We start from the raw sequence: 9,211 nt of genomic DNA, 5'->3' as shown, positions 1-9,211 counted from the left end.
GAAAAATAAACTGCTCCTCACTTCAGGATAAATTCCTCCTTTCCTGACTCCTCCCCTGCCCCTGCCCCTGCCCCTCATAACTCAGAGGCTGTCCGGCAGGGTTTACAGTCGTGCCCTGAAGCTTTTTCTCATTAAGAAAAAAATCAAACTCAAAGCAAATATATTAACACTAAACCATGAATACATAGAAGGAAAGTCACGCTGACACATAAAGATCTCATAAAATCAGATGTAAAGGAATGGAGCGCCACTTTATTACTGCCTGAGCCCTGCTATGCATGGGTTTGACTTGCAATAAAAGGAAGTCTTTTCAGTCTGCTCTGGGGACTTCACTCTGATTGGAATGCATACTCATTATTTTCTGATTACTCCTCTACATAAAACATACCATTTCGTACCTTGGTTTCCACACCCCTTGTACAGTATTCATATTTTATCTCTCAAGGCTGTTACAAATCACTCCAAACACAATGACCCATTTAGGAACGGGTTTTATAGGCGAAAATGTACATCTTTGGGGATGTAATCTCAATCATTAGATGCTCCGGCGGCCCTCAAGCATGGATTACAGTGTGTGCACAAATGATGAAGGGGGTAGAAGAGGCCATTACCGCTGAATGAGTCAACTCGACGCTGTGTGTACTTCCTGGTTTCAGGATGTATCCATAGGAACCCTTTGAAATGTTTTGTTTTAGGCATTTGGCTCCTTTCTAGTTTTCACTAGGGCCAACACCACCTTCAAGATAACACAGTTTAGACATGTCACAGCCGCTGAAATTCAGCATAAACTTGAGTTGAGAGTAGTGTTTCATCAAGAACCAGAAACACCATAACAACATTATGATAGAGAGTTGATATGAAAAACAATAAGACAAAGGGCAGGAAATATTGCCTTACTGACTAAAAACCTAGCCCTTGAGGGGAACATCTGGTTAGGTGCAAACAGTGATTCTTTCAACCCAGGAAAGTTATCTCACCCGGTGGAGTGAGAAGTGGCCAGATCTGAGAGATGGGTTCCTAGGATCTGGAAAGGAGGCAGTGATATATTGCTCTCTTGAAGGAAATTTACATTTAAAAAGGAGAGAGGCCCATGTTCTTCAAATCTAGGCTGGAGCCATAACCTGAAAGTTTTGCTGTGGTTAAAACCTGACCATCCTACGTAAGAATGTTTTCCGTCTTGAATCCTTAGGTCAACCTTTTGAACCCCTATATGTGCTTTGAGTCACCATCAAAGGTGGAATTTTAAAGGGTTTAAAGGGATGGTTAGTTTGAAAACATTAAATTTTAACAATTAGCATAATTTGTTTCCATGAAATCTGACATCTTTACAAAGTGAAATAAAGAATTTCATGGTTTACTAATTTGACAAGAAAAGCGTTGCTAGTAATTTGTGGTGTATCCAGCAAGAATCCACTTTTCACTTAAAAAAAGAAAACAACCCACTTTTACCTCAAACCCCTGAAAACAAACCTTTAACTGACTTCTGGGTAAGTCTTAACTAATCTTCTGAAAGATCTACAAGGCTTACAGGCAAGGCAAGAGATGTAAACGTTTATTTTGTGTGGGAGTAAGTTGGAATGCAGTTATGTGTGAACTGCAATCTTGAACATATTCCAGTCACACCTACTTTCTGTTCTAACCGCATATGTGTGATTATTTAAAGCAAACATTTCATCTCAGGGGCATTTAAATATTATCTCAATGAATGGGTAGATTAGGCATAACCTCAAGTTCACTGAAAACTTTATATACACCCTTCAGGTGTACAAATAATAAATATTGCACTCATGGGCCCAGACACCATCCACAAACTGCAACAGTCCCAAGTGTTAGTAGTACCAGAATCCATCTCCCAGACCTGGCCACTCCTCACCTTGTCCTGTAAGATCCCTTCTCCGTGCTAAAAGAATCACTGCTCCGCGCCAGATTGTAGATAAAGGAAGTCACTGAAAACTGACAAGCTGGGTTTGGAAGTCAGGTCTGTGGAGAGCAGAAAGTCCATCCCCTCCCAGCAGGTCCTACTGCCAAAGTCTCAGTGCCTCGCTCTCTCCTAAAGCACCTAGTGGGGACAAACCTGAAATGTGAGTGTAAAGAAAAAAAAATAATACAATTTTGAATACACCTTGCAGAACAAACACCACGAGTCTTCACAGAACTTCTCACGGAATGAGTCTCAGTATTTTCATTTTCACATTTACGTACTCACATGAGTAAATTGTGAATATTGCTAGTTTATGCTTCATTAAATAACTGAGTACTTAAAAAATATCCTTAGTTCGAGATGGTCAAATTTCCAAAAGTTCATTGAGTGTACATTATAAAGAAAAGTGTTTCATGCTACTTACCATATTACTCTAACAAAAAGGAAAATCATATCATATTCTTGGATGGGGAAAGGCATTAGCATCCAACGTCCATTTTAGTTTTTATTTTCATTAAGTTTATTGGTACATTTTAGGTATATAATACAGTTATGTTCATCGTTGGGAACTTTACATGACAGATCTTGGTTCTTATTTTTCCCCATTCCCCTGTCCTCCCTTCACCCCCTCATCCTTCCCTATTTACAAAGACTTTGTTTCCATTTTTTCCTTTTCTCATATTTTTTCTTTTCTCTTCTTTCCTTTCCCTACCCTTCCCACCTCCCCTACTCCTTTAGCCCCTTTCTTCCTATTTCACATTATCAATTACATGATCTGAACCTTATTTATACTTCCAGTTTTTCATACCAGAGAAACTATTCAGTATTTACATGTGTATCATATTTATTTCTCTTGAGTATGGCCTCAATATGCATCCATTGAGCTATAAATGACTCTAGTGTCTCATTCTTTATGACTGAGTAGTACTCCATTTCATAGAAAAACCACTTCTTCTTTTCCAGTCTCCATTTGATGTGCGATTGGGCTGTTTCCAAGTTTTAGTTATTACAAACTGTGCTGCTATAAACATGGGTGAGCATGCATTGCTCTGGTATGATTCTTTTAATTCTTTTGGAAAGATCCCCAGCAGAATAACTGGGTCAAATGGGACCTCTAATCCTAGTTGTTTGAGGTATCTCCATATTGATTTCCACAGTGGTTGCACCAGTCTGTGCTCCGACCAACAATGGAGAAGGGCTTCTTTCTCCCCACAACCCTGCCAGCATTTATTGATTTCTTGATAGCAGCCCAACATCCATTTAAAAAATTATTTTATTTAAAGAATTATAGTACAGTAAATTTGACTTTGGGGGTATATAGTTCTCTGAATTTTAACACACGTATATTGATGTAACCATTATGTAACTTGGGGTACTGAACAGCTCCATCAGCTTCAAAACCTCCTTGGTGGTCATAGCGCCTCACATCTATATGGCCTAGGAACCACTGATCTTTTCTCTTTCACTATAGTATGTCTATGTGGCAATGTCATCTGTCTTAGTCACTTTTCTTGTCACTGGGACAAAATACCCAACACCCACAAGTTAAAGGAGGAAAGGTTTATTTTGCCTCCATGTGTAGCAGTCTCAGTCCCTAGTCAGCTGGCTCCAAGGCAGGACAGAATGGCAGAAGGGCCTGGGACAGAAGTGGCTCATAGCATGGTGACTGACCAGGAAGAGGGTGAAAGGAAGAGATAAATCCTTGAAGGGCACACCTCCAGCAAGTCATATACAAACTCATCAGCCTCACCAGCCAATCATCTCCCTATAGACCCATCTATGAGCCCATGAGGCTTTGAGGGAACAACTGGATAGAAACTACAACGTCATACTGGATTCAAACAGTATGAAACTTTCACTTCTTTCACTCAGCAGAGGCCTTTGAAGCATCCAAGTTGTGCGAATAGTTTCTTTTTATTACTGAATAGTATTCACTTGTCTAGATATGTTATACTGTATCAATTCAGGACATCTGAGTTGTTTCCCAGTTTTCATGTACAAACATTGGATACAGGCTTTTGTGTGAATGTCGTTTTTACTTACATATGAGGCTATTGGGTCATGTGGTAATTTGTATAACTCTATAAGAAATTGCAACTCTTTTGGAGTGACTACCATTTTACATTCCCAGCAGTAATGGAGAGTTTCAGTAGGTCCTCATTCTTCGTGGGATTTGGCAGTTTCAGTTATTTTCACTGAAGGCATTTTAAAAGATGTGTAGTATTATCTTGCCATGGTTTAAATTTGCATTTTCATAAATATGTTGAACATCTTTTCATGCGCTGACTTTTCAACTACATATTCTTTTTGGTGAAATGCCTTTGACCCATTTTTAAGTTGGGTTGTCTTCTTATTGTAGGGCCTTAATCATTTTTTATACATTTCCTATACAGAGACATCTCTTCAGAAAGGTGATTCACAAATGTTTTTCACCTAAAAACCCTGAGACTAGCTTTGTCTTTACGTCCTCTTGACATTGTCTTTTGCAGAGCAAAAGCATTTAATTTTGATAGTCAAACGTATTTTTTGTGGACTATGCTTTTCATATCCAAGAACTCTGCCTAACCTCATATAACAAAGATTTCATCTTATGTGTTCTAAAAGTAATTTTATATTTAGATTTATGACTCAAGCTAATTTTGGTGTAAGATGTGAGATTTTTGGCTGAAGTTCATTTATTTTACATGTGGCCTCAATAATTCCAACATTATATATTGAAAAGACATTTCTTTCTCCACTGAACTGCCTTTGTGTCCTCCTCTTCAATTTTTCTGAAATAGATTGGTAAAATTGAATGTTTGGTAAAATCCATTAGTGAAACCATGTGGGCCTAGAGATTTCTGTCAAGTCTTTTAAATAAGAATCCAATTTCTTTAGTAGTTACAGGACTACACGAGATAGATCTTTATTTCTTCTCAAGTGAGTTTTAATGGTTTGAGATGTTAGGACAGGCAATTAACCACAAGCCTCGAGCAACTTTGATGTTCTTGCTGGTTACACCAGGAATGCAAGCTTCTAACTAACTTTCTATGGGCTATTTCTTATGGTTTTATACAGTGAACAAGTGGAGGTAATGTTTCCCTCCACAAAGAACCAGTTATAAAGGAGATAAATTAGGGATGGAGATGTAGATCACTGGAACATTTGCCTAGCATGCATGAGACTCTGGATTTATCCCTCAATCAATCAATAAAGTTTTTTTTTAAATTTCCTCATTGAGTTTATTGGTACATTTTAGGTGTACAGTACAGTTACATTCATCACTGGGATCTTGTTCCTTTACATGACAGGTCTTGGTTCTCATTTTTCCCCCATACTTCTGCCCGCCCTTCACCCCTCCTCCTCCCGTACTTACAAATACTTTGTTTCCATTTTTCCCTTTTCTCATATTTTTTCTTTTCTCTTATCTCCTTTCCCCTACACTTTCCACTTCCCCTACACCTTCAGACCTTTTCTTCCTATTTCACATTGCCACTTATACAATTTGGATCTTATTTACACTTTTTCACATCAGAGAAACTAGTCGGTATTTACATGTGTCTTATTTATTTCACTTAAGCGTATGGCCTCATATATGCATCCATTTTCCTACGAATGACTCTAGTTTCTCATGTTTTTATGGCTGAGTAGTACTCCATTTTATAGAAAAAATCCATCTTCTTTACCCAGTCTCCCACTGATGGGCAATTGGGCTGTTTCCAAGTTTTACCTATTACAAACTGTGCCACTATAAACATGGGTGTGCATATATCACTGTGGTATGATTCTTTTAATTCTCCTGGAAAGATAGCCAGCAGAGGGATGGCTGGGTCAAATGGAACCTCTAGTCCTAGTTCTTTGAGGTATCTCCATATTGATTTCCACAGTGGTTGCACCAGTCTGCACTCCCACCAACAATGGAGAAGGGTTCCTTTCTCCCCACAGGCCCACCAGCATTTGCTATTGGTTGACTTCTGGATAGCAGCCATTATTTCTGGGGTGAGGTGGAATCTCAGTGTTGTTTTCATCTTCATCTCTCAAATGACCAGTGATATGGAACATTTTTTCATATATTTATTTGCCACTTTTACTTCTTTGAGAAATGTCTGTTCATTTCAGATGCCCATTTTTGAGTTGGGTCTTTATATTTGAGGGGCCTGATTTTTTTGAGTTCTTTATATATTCTAGCAATAAAGTTTCATAAAAGATAAATTATTGAAGCTTAGCATTTCTCGGCTGCAGTACCAATCCACTCCTTGTGTAATATCCATGGAGACTTGAATACATGGAAGCTGGGCTGTACGTGCAAGCAGTGTAAACCAGTAAGAAACTCATGATGCTTGCAAAAATAGATAAATTAGTCCTTAGTCCATTTTCTGTTGTTGTAACAGAATACCTCAGACTAGGTAGTTAACAAAGAAGTTTATTTAGCTCACAGTTCTGGAGGCTGGAAAGCCCCAACAGCACAGCGGCATGTGTCGCAAGGAAGGGACTTTGTGCTGTGTAACACTGCAGGAGGTGAAAGGGAAAATGAGCTCATGCAAGAGAAAACCCAAGAGGCAGACTCACTTCTACAGCAAATTACTTCTGTGATAAGCAACACACCCTGGGACAATGGCATTAGTCCACTTCGGAGGGCGCTGCCCTCATAGCCCAATCACCTCTCATTAGACCTCACTCTCCACACTGCAGCCTTGAGGATCAAGCTTCCAACACATCAGTCTGGGGGACACATCTGAAGTACAGCAACCTTCAGATTAAAGCAGGGCAAAATCTCACTCTTCGTCATTAGAGACATAGAGACACAACAAAGAAAAAAGAAGAGAATGTTATTAGAGCAATTGGGGTGGGGGAACAGCATTAGCATCCACAAGGGTCCCTCAGAACAAGAGGAATCTTATGATGTAACACACTTTTGATTTAAAACAGAACACCTAGCTGGGCGTGGTGGCGTGTGCCTGCCATCCCAGCACTCAGGAGGCTAGGCAAGAAGACTGGTGTGAGTTCAAGGCCAGCTAGGGCTACACAGCAAGACCGTCTCAAAAAACCTAAACCCAAACCCAACAATTACAACAAAGCACTTACTGGGATTATAGATATCTGCTTTTGTGTCTGACATGATACAAAGTGGGGGAAACTGGGAACACGCTAGGATGAGTAGAACTTGTGGGGGATGAGTGAAACAGTGGGGTGAGACTGGAACCCATCCCCGTTTCTTACCCATTATTCCAGCAGAGACATGGGACTGTCCTGCAGAAGCTGGCATCCTCTGTCACCCCGCCACACACACCTGGCCCAGAAATGAGAGACATGGAAGTACTAGAGCAGACTCTGTACTCCTCTGGGGCTGGTTACTGTTCCATAGTCCAAAGTGAGCCAATGAGTGACCAACAGTGCCTTGCTTGGACCTTCTAATTACAGAAATAAATCTAGGCCTGGCTGCTAGTTTACTTCTGCCTTCTAAATCTTATCAAATATTTGAGAACCACCCTGCCCTGGACTTCTGGGGAACATATCTCCAGCTTGATTGAATTGGCACCAGGTAAACCCACCAGAAGGTCTGAGAACTCTGACAGACATGAGCTAGAAGTTAAAGGCTACTACTTGACTGTGCAACTGTATCAAGATCTGGCCATATGCCAGCCAGAGGAAATGCTAATGCCAAGGCAGTGATACAAGCTGGGTGTTTTCTTTGAAAAAGAAAGGACAATGAAGCTAGGGTATGATGGGAGGAAGAATGACACAAAATAAGATCACACAGAGGCAGGTACTAGATCCCATGAGGCCTTGCACAGCGTGTGTAGTCATGTGAGCATTTCTGTCTTATAAATTCAACAGGAGGCCAAGTGCAGTTTTTCTCAGGGCCGTAATAGTTGGATCTGATTTATACATTTTTAAAACTTTGCATTTGGAAATAATTTCAAACTTACAAAAAAGCTCTAAGATCAGCACACACACAAAAAAAATCCTGTATGCACATCAGGTGGATTTGCTTTAAGACTGTTTTGGCTGCAAGATGAATAGCACCCAGGGACAGGACTGCTTCTTCCTGCACTCCCGAGCCTTTTGGTGCTCTTAGCACACAGGGTGCATGATGTCCCACAGCCCTGCAGAATGCTGGCCAGTGCAGAAGCTGCAATGTCACCTAGAGAGCCACTGCAGGAGTCCCAGCCACAGAGCTTCCACACTAGTTTTCAGACCACACTGGAAAATCAATCTCGTTATTTTAGTGTCAGTGCAGAAATTTATGTTGAAAGATAAAACAATCATTACCTCTGTAGATCTGGCTTCCAACGGACTATTGCTAGCATCAATTCTCAAAACAAAAACAAAATCTTCACCTATGTGACACAGAAGCTATGTAAGAGAATGTCTCCCAAATAAATTCTAGGTTTCCAAAGAATTTCCAGAAACTGTGCAGTCTCCCAGGGGCATCTGCTGAAGGGGTCCACACTCAGGTTGATGTACAGTTTCTAGTCTCACCAGAGTTGACCTGAGACTATCTTCTATTTTCATCAGACTTTGCTTGCTTTACTTGACACCATAAAAATTTCCCTAAAGCACACTCTTCTGCCTGGATTAATTGTCCCTGCTGGCAATACTGTCTGGCTGAAAGCCAGGTTTAAATGCTGAAATGTGCCAAGTTCTTAAAGACATTCAAGTTCACTTAGGATTTCAGCACAATTCCAAGTTTAATGTTAAAATCAACTGCTAAAATTAATTATTGAGAGCTATTCATTCTAAAAACATATATACCTAGTACATGTTCATTAAGTCATGAAGGTAAAGTAGAAAAACTATGTTTGGGTGACCTCAGGGGAAATATTTCTTTCCTCTACTTAGTTAAAATAGGCTTGGTTATTACAATAGAGTATAGTCATAATGAGGGTAAAAGGGCTGGTGTATACTAGGCATGCATATCATTATACATGGAAAAAAAAAAAAAAACACAAAAAAACAACTTCACATTTTCTTAAGGGAAGAAATGCTTCTAAAAAAAGAGGTGGAGAATCCTGGAAGACCATTCATCTTAAGGAAAAAAAGTGTGAAAACAGATTTTTAAAAAAGTATCTGACAGAGGAAGAAAAGTAGTTTGTTCTTTAATCAGGTTTTACACTATACACATTCTTCTGTAATCTGCAGTGATAAATATCCATGTAAACATTCAGAAAGAAAAAAGATACTGTCACGACTTATGCACTAAGTTTTGTTCCTGATTGCCAAAGATAGTTTTATGTATTTATTAATAATTTTTTTCCTTTATTTCACAATGGCTTTTCAATAACAAAATAAATTACTGGCAATTTCAAC

The sequence above is a fragment of the Fukomys damarensis genome, unplaced genomic scaffold (genome assembly GCF_012274545.1).
Source record: "Fukomys damarensis isolate Sample0158 unplaced genomic scaffold, DMR_v1.0_HiC HiC_scaffold_6, whole genome shotgun sequence".
Classification (NCBI taxonomy): Eukaryota; Metazoa; Chordata; class Mammalia; order Rodentia; family Bathyergidae; genus Fukomys; species Fukomys damarensis.
Note: the sequence above shows the minus strand (reverse complement) of the source record.